Source organism: Coenobita brevimanus, chromosome 81 (genome assembly GCF_032717465.1).
Source record: "Coenobita brevimanus isolate Jiangsu-jjx chromosome 81, ASM3271746v2, whole genome shotgun sequence".
NCBI lineage: Eukaryota > Metazoa > Arthropoda > Malacostraca > Decapoda > Coenobitidae > Coenobita > Coenobita brevimanus.
The window spans coordinates 1905448-1921621 of NC_137034.1; positions in this window are offsets into that span (position 1 = coordinate 1905448).

Below are 16174 nucleotides of genomic sequence, written 5' to 3' on the forward strand. Positions count from 1 at the left end.
AAAGAGGCATGCATTAAACTACAGACTACTGGTTTCAAAATGTTCTTTAAAATAGAAAACAATCTCAACAGGTGGTCGATGGTTTCACGTAGAACCCTGTAGCTAATAAGTGATCGATGGTTTCACATAGACATCTGCTGCTAATTTCGTTTTTTCTTTGTACAATTATTTCTAAATCAATTACCTCCTTGATGTATTGCCTAAGTTCGTTCTTCATGCCGTACTGGGAATATCACTAGCCCTATGCAACTGTGAATATTAATTGAAGAATATTTTCATAGTTTTGTCCACTGTTGCAGAATAAAAAAATGAAAGGTTGTGAAGATATGTGATTGATCGAGTGTGCTTGTGTGCCAAAGAGCGAGGTAGGATATCTGTTGTGTGTGTAATTCTCTGTGCACGTAGATGTCTGTGAATGTGATAGAGATAGAAAAGAGATAATGAGACTGTGAATTGTGTGTCTGTGTGTGTGTGTGTGCGTGTGTGTGTGAGAGAGAGAGAGAGAGAGAGAGAGAGAGAAAGAAAAAAAATATTCTTAACGCTCACACCTTCCCATGACTCACTCTACCAAATAAAATCGTCTTGCACAAGCTGGAATAGATTACTAGGTGTTGTCCCGACCATCAGTGGGTTACAGGTGACAATATGAACACCAAGGAACCTATAACTCACTCCCAGATTAGGAAAATCGTCTGATACTGGGAGGCATAGAGGTGGAGAGAAAAACGTGAAGATAAAAAATAAACTCAATTTTAACGACAAACTTATTTTTATCATCAGGAATCGTGTTAGGTCAAATTTTTCATTATAATATTTTACTTTAAGTGAGGATAACGTGGATAAAGAATTCAATGTTTAAGCTTAAGAATCTGTATGAATATGGTACCAGAGCTTTTGATATTTTAGATAAGTCAGGTTAACATGTATAAAGCACTCAGTAAATTGGATAAGCTCAAGAATTTGTGTGAATATGGCACCAAAGCCCTTAATATTTTTTGGTAAGTAAGGACATGTATAAAGGATTCTGTAAACAGCTTAAGCTCAAGAAAATGTGTGAATATGGTACCAAAGCCCTTAATATTTTAGCCAAGTAAGGACAGCATGTATAAAGAATTCTGTAAACAGCTTAAGCTCAAGAAAATGTGTGAATATGGTACCAAAGCCATTACACTCAGGCTTTACTGACTATCGATTACCTGATCTGATGGGAGGGGGGTCGAGATTACAGTGCAGTACAGGGTTGTAACCGAGGGCACATAATTCTGTACAAAAGACCACGGCAACAGTATAACCAAGTGGCACATAAAATTGAATATTACACTAGTACAAACTGAATTCCAGGTATCTGATGTACTTAATGGCCAAACGCGATGCCAGAGATGTACATTTGTGCTCAGAGATCGAGGTAGGAGGATTTGTACAAAGGGAGATACGTGCTAACCCACAAGGCATACCAGGGCTCAATGGAGAGGTTGGGGGTAAATAAGAGAGGTAAATATGACTCCTATAACTCGTACTAAATTATGTATTATTATCTGCTTTTATTGCTTACTCGCATTTTCTCTCTCTCTCTCTCTCTCTCTCTCTCTCTCTCTCTCTCTCTCTCTCTCTCTAAATATGACTTGTACAACCCATATTAAATTATGTATTATATGCTTTTATCGCTTTCTCTCTCTCTCTCTCTCTCTCTCTCTCTCTCTCTCTCTCTCTCGGGTGTGTGTGTGTGTGTGTGTGTCTGTCTGTCTGTGTCTGTGTCTGTGTTTATGTGTATATGTATCTGTGTGTGTGTGTGTGTGTGTGTATGTGTGTTTGTGTGTGTTTTCTTGCTCTCTCCAGACGATTTTAGTCAGCATGGGGTATAACTTCCATCCAAAGAGATTAAATAAACCCTTAACAAAAACCTCTTAATTTCAGTAGGGATTTTTTAATGAAGAAAAACCGTCTAAGCAAAATTCAACAAAAAATCCTTCTCTTGAGCCTGAGAGTATTAGGAATACTTCCCCTTGTCCTGGTATACTGTTCCACTTAATACCAGATGATTTTATTCAGCTGAGTAATAAGAGAGAGAGAGAGAGAAATTTAGATCCTTTATAACTCCCCATCCGGGACACAGTAATATTAGGGGAGAGAGAGAGAGAGAGAGAGAGAGAGAGAGAGAGGGAGCAATCACATCCGCCGACAATGGATGGGGGAGCCACCTGAATACTCACCGCAAAATTTATGAAAACGTCAATCGGAGAGAACGTTATTTCGAGTCCCGGTTGCGAGGGTGTGTGTCAAGCTGATTTCTACGCATCGAAAATTATTAATCGATGGCCAGGCTACAAGACCAAGGGAGTTCGTAACATGTTTTGGTTAGCAGTTTAGTTTCCACCTTAATATAACCCTTGTCTGAAATTTGGACCAAGGGAAGGGCTTAGAGCAGATTCCGTAACATAATCTGGTCAGTGGTTTAGTTTGCTCCTTCATATCCACTTTGAATGTTGGACCAAACGATGTGGTCTCCTTGTCTTAGAGTAGACTTCGTAACGTATCTTCGTTTGCGATTTTATTGCAGTGCTTTGAGATTGTTAACAGTTGTAGAGACACATGGCAAGTGTGGGAAGGAGGGTGGAAGGGAACACGGTGAAATAGAGGTGAGCTTATTTCACCTGTGTTTCCTTCCATCTCCTCCAAAAGTTGTTAACAGTATTACCCAGGTGAAAAGCATGGAGTTGGAAGCTTAGAAGTTGCTCTGATAATTCTAAATACTCGTATATCTGTTGCAGCTGTTTTGTACTGCTGTTGTATTTATTATTGTCCTGACATGTACGAAATATGATTATTGTTGCCAAGGTAAATGGCTGATAAATACTGATACCAAAGTGAATAAAGTGATTTCTGGAAGCCAGGTGTTGATTTTGTAGAAATGAATCGATTCATGGTTTCTCGTGAGGTTATTGTTGCTGTGGACTGCTGAAACTATGGTCATTACAGCAACGGTACAAGGTTGATGTTGCTGTTAATGTCAGGACAGAGGTGATAATGTAAAGTTCTTGAAATGTGATATATTACTGTGGAGGTATAATAACTTCCTGATTTATGGTGGTATGGTGACTACAGCAAAATGTATGGTCAGGTGTGATGTGGTTGATGTTATTGTTGGTAGTAGTTGATATTATTGTGATATTATTGTTGATGTTATTGTTGGTAGTAGTAGCTGATATCAAGATGACGCCTTGAAACTTGATGTCGTTTTTATGAAGCTGTTTGGGCTGTATTATTTTTGATGCTACTTTTTTCTTGTTATTCTTGTGGACCGGATGAAGTACTGGGAGCATTTGTGTGCATGTTCTTTCTGTTGGAGGCATTTAATACTGTCATCATTAAGCAGGTAGCTCGAGTTTTCTAGTATAGTTAACACCAGTCGATTAATTCAGCTGAGAGTGAGTCATAGAACCGTAAGAGTGTTAAGTCCTAAATTAGTTACAATAAAATTAACTTCTATTTATCTGCCACCTGCTGTGTAATGCTGATATTCCAGATCCTCCATTTTTCCTGTATGCCTAACTCTGGGTATCGGTTTAGCAGTTCGTTCCCTTATGCCCATCAGTCCTCCTACGTGCCACAGATCTTCACACTTTACTACTTCTGCACCAACACCCATCGTCCACTTTGAATACATGCTAGGACTGTCTCATTGAGGGCTGATGCGTTGGTATTAGTGGGGGTGGCTTTATGACACGTCGGTGGGCTCTGTGGAAAATCAGTAATGTCTGTTTTAAAGGAATTCCATTCACCAGTCTGTCCCCAACCCTACCCTGATTTCGAACTTGAGGTATTTCAGACAGATGACTCTAACCACTCGTCCATCACCACCCCACTACTAACTGTACTAGAAAACATACACCCCAAAATCCTAACGTATAACTAGAACTGTCTTTATCAATATAGCAGAAATATAAAACCAATTTGATTCCCGAGACGAAAAATATGTAGTGGCTACCGGAAGTATTTGGATGAATGGGACGAAAATTCCACACACTTCAAGATGAGTAGCGAGGGTGAAATAACAGGTCTTAAAGATGGCTCGGGTCTGGTATTCACGATCTATAATATTTGCCTTACCTTTTGAAAGACGTCGATGAGAGAGTTGTGTGAGTAAATATGAATGAGGGTTTTGTAAGAGTCTTGGTTATTAGGAGACACTTGGATGTGTTTGTCGATGAGTAGTAGTAGTAGTAGTATATAAGTAATGTAAGTAGTAGTAAGAGTAGTAGTAGTAGTAGTAGTAGTTATAGTAGTAGCAATCCCAGGCTCATCAGTGTAAACCTAGTGGACTGCAGGCTGAAGTTACCTTTCTCCAGCCCACTATCCTCTCTTTGAGGGATAGGGAATTGGGGGACGTTTGTATAACCAAGCAGTTGAGAGTCTTTATCGATACGAGAGTCTTGATAAAGCTGATTGATATACAGCCATAATTACCAGTAAAGAGTTGGGAATCTTCATCGATAAGAGAGTCTTGCGGTAATGAGAAGAAAGCTGTTAGAAAGAGTCTCGTATGAGTAAATATGAGGGTGACGTCGTGCCCTCCTTGTCAGTGGATTTTATTGTAACACGATGAGTCTTGCCATGAGTAACGTAAAATCAATTCCCCCTCGCGGTCTGCAGCAGAACAGTGTAATTTTCTATAGTATGATAGAGAGATATAACATCGTGTGAAGTGTGATAACGATGAGATTTTTGTATAAGTAGATAAATCAAGGTTTTGACTGTTGATGGATTGCTGTGAATATTTGCCAGTTTTGTACTGGTAAATATAAATGAGATATACAACATTGGAATTATTAGTGGGATCTCGTGGATATTTACTCGAGCGAGGCAAGGCGATGACGAGGAGAGAGTGTGGGAGTGCGAGTGAGGCGAACCAGGACAGGTGTGGGTGTGGGAAGAGTGTTGAGTGAAGGAGGTAGTGCAAGGAAAGGAAACGTGTTTGAAGTGCAGAGTGAAGGTTTGAGAGAGGAAGTTGCAGTGGAAATGTAGAATGAATGAGTTTGTGGGATGAAGTTGTAGGAAAGGGACTAATTAAGATGTTTGGTATACTTTTAAGAGGAAAGGGAAAGAGAGACCATAAAATTGGCGGCTTAAAGAGAAAAATTTTTGCAAGGAGAAAGGAGATTTGAGGATAATGTTTGAAGGTGAATGAGTGTCAGAGGTGGAAGGAAGATTGAAGGTTGGGAAGATGAAATACAAGGCAAGGGAAGTTTTGGGAATGCCGAGGGAATGGGTCTGACATAGCAAGTTGTAGGGGAGGTGAGGGAATGGGGAAGGTTTGGGCCTGGAAAGTGAATGTATATGAGAATGACAGAAGCGAGGGAAAGGAAGACTTGGGAATATGGGAGGAATTTGAGGTGGAAAGATTTTTTGTAAATGGGTTTAGAGGGAGGTGGATGTGGAGAAGGGTGAAGAGTGTCGAGTGAGGGTGCGGGTAGGGGAAGGGGAGAAGGAAATGTAGGGAAAGGGAATACTTGGGAGTGCAGAGTGAATGAGTGTGAGAGAGGAAGTTGCAAGGGAAGGATTTAAGATTTTCCGAATAAACTTAAGAGGGAAGAGGAAATGTGAATTAAGGTCTTACAACAGAAGGGTAAAGGAAGTTACAGAGAAGAGAATGTAACTTTTTCAGAATAAAATTAACCTATTCAATGTGAGAACGTAAGAGGGAAGGATGAAGTTGCTAGAAAATGGTGTATTTGAGAGGAGGGAGAGAGAGAGAGAAGGGCGGTGGGAACTGCATTTTGGAGGGGTAGTCAGTATTTTGATGAGCAGATTTAGTGAATAAGTGAATGTAATTGTAGAGTGAAAACATAACATTGTGAGACAAACAGCCTAAATATACGGCCATGAATTGTGCAGTAGATCTGGGGACTATGCGGACGTGGCTGTACGAACTGAGCATACATGTGTACGTGGCTATAGAGTAAAGGTTATAGGCGCAGGGAGAGAAGGGTGGGGTCATGGGTAGAGTGGAGAAAGCGGTAATGGCCGATAATGTGGAGTGGATGACGAATGACGTGGAGTGACCTGGCCAGGGCGGAGGCAAGAATGTGAGAGGGACCGAGGATTAAGTCGGGGTGAATATGAATGAGAGGTGGGGAACTTTGCATAGAAGTATCTGAACGTCTGGAATGAGGAAACACAGTTGGAGAGTGAGGAATGAAGGAGACGGTGGGGGGGTGATGATATAGTGGTTGAGCGTTTGAATGCCTGTTGAAAAGAACGTGAGCTCGGTCACTAGCTGTAGGGAACAGTTTTTCGGATGTTTTTTTCTTGTTAAGGGTGCAAACTTATATTCTACAACCCTGCCTCGTATGTTTTTAAAGCATCAATTATACGGTAGCATTATCAGCGTTTGGTATTAGTTCCGGAATGGTGACATGTGAAGGTGTGTGTGTGTGTGTGGCTCCGTAATATAGTGTGCTGGAGGACTTTTAGACCTTAGAGACGCATTGAAGCGTAGGAACGAGTAAAGTAGGGGAGTCTTTTTTCTTCAGGGAGCGGGGGAAAGAGGGATTGGCTGCCCCTCTTACCGCCCCCATTCGGTCAGCTTATTTCTTTATATGGTACATAACCCAATCTGTGCAGTGTTGAACTTATATGCATTTTATTTCTTGCCATTGCTATTGCCAGCTGGGAGAATCTTTACACAGCTAATTAATTAATGTTGTCGATGCTGAAATGATATAAAATACAAAAACGTTGAGGTATCGTATGTAGATTATATGTAAGAGTTGGTAAGGATCCCGCCACTCTTACACGAAAACGTTGTTCAAGAGTAAAGGGGGGAAGGGGTGAGTCAGAGGGGTGAGGGTTAATGATCATATTCTTATCGTTATAGGTGACTCCATAGCACTTCATCGTTACCAGTGTAATTCTTCATACAGCTCGTTAATTTTACAAACACTCTAAGTATTGTCTTATGTCTTTTGTATGCAGTTTGGTTCTGTAATGAGAGGACATGAATAACATCCAAGAGTATATTTAGGCGTGATGTATAAATAAGAGTATAAAGAAGAGGTGCTAGAAAGGCCCCCAGAGCTGAAAAGAACAAGTTGCCTAAGACTAGTGGAGGATAAGGGGGAAGGATACGGGAAGAGGTGTGGTAGGGATAGGGGAAAGAGGTGGAAGGATAGGGGGTAGAGGAGGTGGGGTAGGGATAGAGGAAGGAGGGAGATGGGTAGGGGCAGGAGAGGCTGGGGATGGGTAGGGGAAGGAAGGAGAAGGGTAGGGGGCAGGGGAGGCGATGTAGGGATAGGGGAAGGCGGGAGGGTTGAGGAAGGCGGGGGAGTGAATGGCTAAGAGTGCGGAGTGATGTCTGGCCAGGAAGATGGTGTTCATGATAGGCCTAGAGGTTCATTAGGGTGGATTCAGGAGGGACCCATTTCTCGAGGGGCCCCCCACTAGGAGCCCCGGAGACTCCCTACACGGGGCCGCCACGCCCGATGGGGGGCCCCGCCATGTTGGCAGATTATGGTCTTTGAAATAATTGGCGTCGACTTCTAACTGCTGAATCAGGGACGTCGTTAGGAGCCATCGTGAATTAGGGTTGATCTTGTCGCGTACTGAACCGCCATATTGTTCACACCAGAAGCTTGGGTCTTGTGGGAACCTGGACTAAGATTCACAGACAACTTACGTTTCTGAGTCGTACCTAAGATTTGTTTCCCCAGTAAGGACAAGGGAATGAAACTTAAAAATCTTCCTGTCCTTTGATCTTGAAAAAAAAAAAAAAAACGATTAATTTCCCATGTGTAACTGTTTTTTTTTCTCCTTGGCCCAGATTTTCGTCCTTTTGCAGTGGCAGTTTTGTGGTTCTACATTCTTCCCATAGCACTTTTTCTTGACTAGCGTCATATTCTAATCCCTTGTTATAACTTAAGATGGAGAGACGGCAAATTTACTTCTAGTTAAACTGAACAGGTCATAGGATTTCTTTTCCCAGTCAGGCGTAGAAAAAGGGACTACAGAATCTCCTTAAGTCTTGCCGACCCTGCAGAATCAAACTTACGAATAAATCCATGGACATAACTACAAATTTGGGAGGAGAAAGACAAGGAAGGAGTACCACACAATCTTCATATAAAATAGCCTTACGATTAATTTTCAGTCGTAGCTATGATTATTTTTTGTAAGAAAGAAAATGAAAGAAAGACCCAGAATCTTCACATGAATTTTGTGTGGGCTAGTAAAGGAGACAATGAAAATTCCTATAATCCGTATTCTTGTCGGGTATGGAAGCTCCCTAATACCTCTTCCTCAGGTATTTATTTTCGAATCGGCTGGTTGATATAGTATTGTGCCCTACATGTAGAGAGTATGGAGGTATTAGAATGATTTAAGCAACACATAAGAGGATAGTAACGTATAATAAGGAATATAAACCGCTTTGAAAGAGGTGTTAGGGAGCTTCCTTAACTAAAGAGACAACGACCCAGGTCTCTTGCTCTTTCCGGAAGAACAAAGTTACTGTTAATTCCATGTAAGAAAATAAAAGTGCAAGATCTTCCTATACCTCTGATTCTTCATAACAAAACCGAATTACGAGATGAAAAAACTAATAACCTCGTGAAACCCAGTCATAGAGGCATCAAGAAGAGGACAAAATCTTCCTGTACTTCTAATTCTTCGTTAATAACAAAGCTTAGAGGGAAATAAACGTGAGTCTCAGTCGAACAGGCATCTGGAAAGCGGACAAAATCTTCCCCTACCTGTGAGTCTTCGACAATAACAAAGCATAGATGGAAATAATAGTTACTTTGCGAGTCTCAGTCGTAGAAGAACCAGGGATGCGGATAAAATCTTCCTATATCTGTGATTCTTCGTCAATAACAAAACTTAGAGAGAAATAATTGTAACTTTGTCTCAGTCGTAGAGGCGCATGGTAAGCGGACGCCCCACACCCCACCTTCCCCTAACCCCCGCGCAGGCGCACCAGGGCCCCGCCAACTACACATTAGCCCGTAAATGGTTTCTGAAGGTGCGAGGTTGGAGGTCACTGGGTGCTTGGGCAGCTAGGGGGGGAGGTGGAGGAGGGGGGCGGCGTTCCCTACCTTGAATCCTTCAGTACCATGACGTTCATTTGTTTTTTTTTTTATTCTTGCGAACTTAGGAGGATTTTATTCACCCCAGGCCGACTTTTTGATCTGGATAATCTTTAATTCTTTCTAAGTCAAATAAAATCGTTATGCGGAAGTGAGAGAGAGAGAGAGAGAGAGAGAGAGAGACAGACAGAGACAGAGACAGACAGACAGACAGACAGACGGACAGACAGAGACTTGAGTAAAAGCTCGCCTACATTTCTCTCCCATCAGTAGCAGTGAGGGTGGTACATAAACTTTTTTTTTTTTTAATGATAGCAAGAAAAAGCAAGTGACAAAAGAGAATGAGAAGGAAGGATATTCTCTATCGTTTGGGGGGAAGTCAGGACCAAGGAAAGCAGGTCACCACACTGGCACGAAACTCATCTAATTTTGCTCATATCTATACGTCATTGTATTGAAGGGGTTAAGCTCGTACTGTTCGTCTCAGGAAAATTGAGTCCCGTTTTGTCTGTCCTCCCACTCCAGGCATCTCGAAATGAGCCTGTATTTATTCTGCCTCTCTTTATTTAACATTACTTTATAAAGCACTTTTTCCAGAAATCTTTGCACAATAAAGCCAGTAAACTCCACACGGACGCTTGAAAAACAGTAACCATAGTATAAATATTTAAAAAGTTGCTGTGAATGCAATAATAATAATAACCACCACCATTATCATCATCATCATCATCATCATAATCATCATCATCATCTTAACTTCGAAAGGGGATACACTGATTTCGGAGGGCGGTAGATGGTATATCACATCTGCTACATTAAAATCGTTAGATGGTAACAAGATTTTACTGAACACTAAATGAAGTGCAGATGCCAAAGAGGTTAAGGAAGATTTGAGTAATGTAATGCATTACTGATTGGTTGTGATGAAAGTATGTTCAGTAAAAGAAAGTACTGTATAATTAACGATACATCATTATTTCGTAAACACACACACACACACACACACACACACACACACACACACACACACACACACACACACACACACACACACACACACACACACACACACACACACACACACACACACACACACACACACACACACACACACACACACACACACACACACACACACACACACACACACACACACACACACACACACACACACACACACACACACACACACACACACACACACACACACACACACACACACACACACACACACACACACACACACACACACACACACACACACACACACACACACACACACACACACACACACACACACACACACACACACACACACACACACACACACACACACACCAATTCCTTTCGAGGTGAACCAAAATACCCAATAATGAGACGCCATCAAAGCACCCTGTGACCCATGTACAAAAAAAAGATATAAAAAAAGGAAAAATAAAAGGACCTAAGCATTCCAACATCAATAATAGTCTATAATTTAAGTGCAAAGTGTCAGAAATTGCGAGGAGAATATGAGGTGTTTTTTGCCTAAGAAGCATATAAACACCCCACTTCCTGTACCACCATCAATATCTCAATTACGCTCTAGGGAAGTATCGTGGCTATTGGTCATTAATACACAGATGTTTACGAGATAATTACGGTATGGAAATGAAGGGGCATGACGTAAGTAATATGTTTATCCACACTGCCCTGTACACACATTACCTGCCCTCAGAAACATTCATTAGCATACCTCTGACACACCTGTTCACACCTATGAGAAAGGCGCTGGTGGTGGTAATAGCATGAGGGGAATGTAAGGCAAGGTGTGTGTCAGGGGGAGTATGGGGGTGGGGTAGTGTGTGTGTGTGTGTGTGTGTGTGTGTGTGTGTGTGTGTGTGGGAGAGAGAGAGAGAGAGAGAGAGAGAGAGAGAGAGAGAATGGTGACATATACACACCACATAGACTACTCAGTATCTCTAAGCCATTCGTCCTTATCATAAACAGAGGGACTTTTTTTACTCTCTGATGATGTAAAAAAAAAAAAAAAAAGAGAGAGAGAGAGAGAGAGAGAGAGAGAGAGAGAGGTGGAGAATGGGTACAAAATTTGGAGTTCCTCTTAAACTATATATTTAAGAGAAGAGGTGGAGCGTGGGTACGAGATGTGGATGTGCTCTTTAATTATGTAAGTTTAAGAAACGAGGTTGAGTAGGGGTACAGGATATAATGAAGTTGCTCTCTAATTATATAAACAAAAGAGATGGATTGTGGGTACGTGGTATAATGAAGTTGGTCTAATTATGTAAATTTAAGAAAAGCGATGGAGTATGTGTAAGAGAAAAGATGGAGTTGCTCTCCAGTGTATAAATTTACGAAATGTTATAAGGTATGGATAAAAAATATAATGGGCTGTGGTTATGTTTTATCAAGGACTAAATTTAGGGCCGTAGCGTACATGAACCGGGATGACATTTTTCCATCTGTCCGTCTGTAATTTTCTGTCCGTCCGTCCGTTCGTGTATCCCGTCTGTTAACGCACTAGCCGCCGCAATTATGAAACGATTTTGACGATTGATGTGTCTAATGAATCCTTCCCACCTGACTATGTACCCTTGTCGTAGTGGCCAAGACGCCGAGAGCATTCCTAAGGTCATAGAAATAAAAAAAAAAAAAATGTTTATATTTACAAGAATATGGGCATAAATAAATAAGTACGTGCCTCTTTCTCTAACTCAGTTGGTAGGGGAGGCAGGCAGTGAGGTAAGTAGATATGTATGTAGGTAGGTAGGTAGCTTGGTAGGTAAGCAAGCAGGTAGGTAGATAGGGAGGTGGGGTGGGGAGGTAGGTGGACAGGGAAGAAAGGAGCTTGGCAGAGAGCTTGATAAGAAAATCGGCAGGGAGGTAGGAAGAGATGTAGGGAGAGTGGTAAGCACAGTTTAGACTTTGACTATTCAGGAAATGTGGTTCAGTTCCTCACCTGAGAGTGGTGTGCAAGGTAAGCTACCGGACTTTGGCCCACGTCACTCCAATGGTAGTACCTCCCGGGACGGTGGTACCCAATCACCTACTACCTTTTTGGTGAGCTAAGAGGTGTTTATATCTTGCCCATGGGTGACCCGGGACTAAGTAGGGCAGGGCCGTCTATCATCCCTGCACGAGGCACATGCTCTGTCCACATACACCATTATTTCTATACTTACTTTTTTTTACAATAAATTTCAATGTTTTTTTTTCTTCTCCCCACAGGTGAGTGTTACGAGGTTACATCCCACTCGCTGTCTCACACGGCTTTTTATGGTAAGTGTTTCCATAATTCACAGGATTACAATGGGGTAAAATGGGGCATGGGTCCGAGTTTGGGTGTGCTATGGGCAGGCATCCCTGAGCCTTGCCTGGGCTGTGTTTTCAAGGTTAAAGCATGGGTGTGAGACAGAGGGAAGTAGAGTAAGAATGCGGATCAGATGAAAGTTTAAAGTGTGGGCACGGGATTACAATGGAGAATGGGTAAACACTACATAGTACTTTTTATGGGCAAACGTCCCAGAAACTTACAGTTTGTTTTAGGGGTTGGGATGTGGAGACCAGACTGTAAAGTGTCATGTGTTGAAAAAAAAAATTTGACCAAGGGTATCCTATTAAAACGCATTATTAATTTTATCCTTTCTAATTATAGGCGATTTTATTTAGCTTAGGAGAGACGAGTACAAATTTACATCCTCCACTACTAGGGTCCTTAGCTTAATAAAATGGTCTGCTACCAATAAGAATAAAACAATGTTATAGAACCAAAGTGATCGGGCGAAAGGGTGAGGTATTTGAGTTAATTTTTAAATTCTGGAGCATCTTTAGGAATTAAGCTGTCCGTCACTCTCTCACCAGCAGTTTTTGTTAACGAGACGCTCAGCTTCCACAGAATATAGCAAAGTCCCATTTAAAGGCCCTTATGGTCCCGCGTCTAATACTTTTGCACTTATCTGATGAAACTGGGCGACTCCCACAACATGTCTACTAAGTCATGTTGCATAAATTGGAGGACCCGTAATTATGAGGAGGACTGAGTCTCCTTGGTTCCTGTCGATTCGGCCGTCTACTCTGCCTTTGGTTCCTTCTCCCTTGCATTAAAAAAAAAAAATGAACTGAGAGGGGTTAGGGATCTTTGCCAGCTAGAAAAAATACTAGATATGAGTCTTCTTGGTTACTGTCAATTCATCCCTCTACTCTGTTGGTACGTGGTCATCAGCTGAAAGAGGTTAAGGATCTCTGCCAAATTAGAACAAACGCACTATAGACAGGTTAGTAAGCAGACGGCAGAATAACCTTATGTATTAAGTTTTACGCGGTATTGGGTGGGTGGAGACCGTACTGGAAGGCTGGAGGAGGTGGGATTAGAAAAGATCCGTACTCCACAGGGCGCCACCTCCTTCCTGACGATGCTAACTAGGCGGCCCCTGGTCCCTGGACGCTGGTCAGGGGTGCAGAGGAGGGAGAAGAGGAGGGAGATTGAGGGAGGTAGGGATATGAGGAAAGAGATAGGGAGGGAAAGAGAGGAGAAAGTACAGAGGAGTGCGAAGGAAAGTAAGGATCAGCGAGCTTAGTGAGGGAGGGAATTATAAGGAGGGAAAGGGAGAGGATGAGGACGACGAATAGAGGAAGGGCGACAGGAAAGGAGAGGAGGAGAAGAAGAGGGAGGGGGACAGAGAGAGGAGAAGGAAAAGAGGAAGGGGGAGAGGATGAGGAAAAGAGAGAGGGAGAGAAGGAAGAGGGGGAGTGAGAACGCAAACCCACCCTCAGGATCATCGTTACTTGGGCTAAGGAGTCTTCGTAGAATATATAGGCGACTTTTTCCATGACATTAAATGCTATTATGAAGTTGGTCGTTCCCCTGTCCTTATTCTTACGATCACCACACGATTTACAGTAGTTTAAGATACGTCTAGTAATGTAAGGAAAAATTAATACAGAAGCTATATCAGACACACGCACAGTATCTTTGCCTTATTACTTCCACGGCCAGACGATTATTCTCAGCTCAAAAGGGACCTCAGAAGGGGAAGTAACATAACTATTGCGCATTCACTCTCACCTAACGAAGTCCCTTAACTCCTTTCAGCTCAGTTGATGGCCTAATGAAGTCAGATTGAAGGGAAAATTTGACTACTAACCAAGGAGACTCATTCTTGCTTCATAGCTAAGCCTCATCAAAGTTCACGTAACGGTGACTTAGTGTTTTATTTGTGAAAGCGGCTCAGTTCCCCCAAATGAAAATAAACTGAGTAAAATTAAAATGAGAAATGTAAAACTGATCACTTCCCCCCTCACTAGTAGCATCAAAAAGACGATTCTTACACACACACACACACACACACACACACACACACACACACACACACACACACACACACACACATCACGACATTTATTTCCTGCTACCACGTGACACTTACAGTAATCTTGATAGTTATAATATCTAACCTAGCTGAAGAAAAAAGCAAAGCAAGTAATTTCGTTAATAAGTGACAATAACAGATACTTCAGAAATAAGCACACATTATCTTGGCACCGGGCGACTTTGTTTAGGTAGGAAAGACTGAGGAAGAGGAGGGGAGAGGGAGTAGAAGACCGAGGATGAGACGGAGGGATGGAGTAGAGAGGTATATGAGAGAGGGGGGTGAAAGTTAGGGGGAGGGCAGCGAAATGGCTGGGGTCAGGGCAACATGGAGGCGATTTGTTTGTGACCACCCCAAAAAGGATCAAGGCTTCTGGCTATAGGTAGATAGATAGGAAAGACTTATTATAGTGATGGGGATATAAAACAAGTAATGAGGCTTAAGAAAAATGTATAATTAATCGCATCTTCACAAGTGCCTCGAGAAGAGAGCTTACATCACAAACACGCCCTCGCCACATTTATTTTCGTCCGCCTCTCGTATGGGTGAGGTGTGAGGCTGCTTTGAATATTAGATTATAGTGCGTCGCGACCTGCCTAGCACAGATATAGAGCTGCCAGAGAGAGCCACTAGTAATCAAGCTCTGTGTCGTTCTGTCTCTACTTCTTTACGTATAATCAAGAAGTCCTATTATTTCACCTTTACTTCATGGTTCCCTCTGTTATACTATAGGCTACTCTTTTCACCCTAACTTGGCCTAAAATTACCATCTCTCTATCATGAATACTGCTTATAACAATAGCTTATCACTAGAATATGATGCTAGTCATGAAGAGGTGCTATGAAAAAGTTGCAGATTCGTAGCACTATTTTTGCCACTGGGCTACATGAAATAAGCTGCAATAGGATAATAATCTGGGCCAAGTTACGGTGAGATAACTATAGGATTCCTAAACATAAAAATCAGATGGAAGGGGAAGAACAGTGGAAACGGCGAAGGTGAATATGGACGGGAGTAAGAGGAATGGGGACGTGAGTAAGAGAGAGAGAGAAAAAAAAAAGAGATAAAAGTCCCTAAACATCAAGAAATTTAAATGAAAAAAGGCAGAGAGAGAGAGGGAGAGAGAGAGAGAGAGAGAGAGAGTAAATAGGGGGGATAAAAGAGGAATATCGGAAGGGAACGTAGCAGAGGACTAAAATAATTTCTTTGTGTTTACCTTCGCCCCGTTAGATCGTAGGGGAGACAGGGCTGCCACCTAATCCTTCCCTCCCTTAATATTCCTCCTCCATTTTGTAAACATTTCTTGATCTCCCTCGCCACTGATAATGATGCGACCCCCAGTGTTTATGTAAATTTCTTGTAAATGTAAATGTGGTTCGAACGCTGATCTTACAAAACCCCTCTTTGCTGTGTCATACTGTATCAGATTTGGTGGCCGTGGTGGCGATTGGCAGCACTGATGAAATCGAGCCAGGTAAGGTGTGGATGGTAATACACCGTTGCCAATGCCGCTGGTACACATGTAGATAGCATCATTTGAATCGCTATATTTGCCCTATTAACTTCAGTCTCAAAGTTTATTTTCATTTTTAAGGTATAGTTTTTGAGATTCGCGTTGTTTTTAAGGATGATACGGTGTTTGGATACCTAAAATCAAAGGTAAATTAAAGGTATGTTCCATGTGCGTCCCTTCTGTGCCTGGCAACTCTGGGCCGACTAAGCCTCCC